The following is a 1,504-nucleotide window of genomic DNA, read 5'->3' on the forward strand; positions in this document are numbered from 1 at the left end:
GTGCTTTTGTAGCTCATTCATTCTTTTCTTCGATATCTCGATATCTTCTGTTGAAAAACCTTCAAATTCAGAATCACTGCTTGATAGCATGAAACTCCTCTCCATCTTCAAAGTTGAAAAAAATTAACGCCTCAAAAAATGTGGAAAAAAATCTTCCAAAATTCACTGAGTTCAAATATCACACCAAACAATGTTGGAGACAATAACTCAACTATTTGCAAAGTGAAATCAGGTGTTTTAACGAATGTACTAACGAGATTTGGGTTCAAATGTACATTCAAATAACAATGGGTACTCTCGGCTAGCTATGGCCAGGTTGGTTTCATGAATCAAAAAATTTTATGTATTATTTGGAAGAGGACTTTTATGGACTTTTTAGTTTTTATGTATTTTCAGATCATTAAAATGGAATGACAAGTGGACAAAACTGAGCATTTTCAACACCATTTGCCTTTTGCATTTAATCAAGATATTAAGCCCACCAAAGCTGCATGTGAGATTTGTGCAGTGTATGGATGAGGAGCAATGCCTCAGTGTACACCCTGCTGTTGGTTTCTGTTCCTCAAAAATACAAATTTTGATCTCAAGTACAAATCACACACACTGGTCAACCACTTGAGTTCAATGAACGTTGTCCATTGACAGAAGGTTGTTCACCAGTTTTTTTATCACACTCGATCCAATCTGCCAATTCTCTGGTCGTTTGATGTGGATTTTTGTGGAGATGTTGATTCAACCACTCTTCATCAAACTCAGTTGGTTGACTGGTGTGTGAGCCATTATTAATCTCAAAAATTCCCATTTTTGAAGCGCATAAACCAACGGTGGGCAGTACTTTGAGCTATTGCTCCTTCTCCATACATAGCACAAATCTCACAAGCAGCTTCGGTGGCCTTAACACCTCAATTAAATGCAGAAAGCAAATGGTGTCATTTTAATGATCTGAAAATACACAAAACTCAATAAAATTAAAAAATCAAAACACACTATTTTGTAGAGCAAAAAATTCTCTTTCAGAAAATATAACAGATTTATGAAAGCATCTTATTTCTGCATGCATTTTTCAATTTGAAAAAAAAAATAAAAAAAACGTTCATGAATCATTCGTCAAGCCAATACATTGTTGGAAGTGTTGCCTGTGGTTAGGCTGCGGTCCAATTTTAGACAACATGAAGAGATTATCTGTTGAATTAATCCCAACACTGACATGAATTGAAGTAGAGGAAGGACAAACTCTGAATAAAAATTTAAAAAAACACCACCTGCACTGGATTTGATCCTATGACTTAAGAGTATGCAATCCAATATTTTATTCCCACAACCATAGCATTTCTGCAGGTGTATATACTTTGGCAGTTTATAATTAAATAATACCAGATTTAGTAACAAATTAGTTACTTTTAGCTCTGTTTTAATCGTTTAGCCCTAGGTCAGTCCTCCTCCAGTAGACCTATTATCCCAGAAGAACGTTTCTTATGACTAAACCCAAAAAGGACACTTTTGC

The sequence above is a fragment of the Octopus bimaculoides genome, chromosome 5 (assembly GCF_001194135.2).
Source record: "Octopus bimaculoides isolate UCB-OBI-ISO-001 chromosome 5, ASM119413v2, whole genome shotgun sequence".
NCBI lineage: Eukaryota > Metazoa > Mollusca > Cephalopoda > Octopoda > Octopodidae > Octopus > Octopus bimaculoides.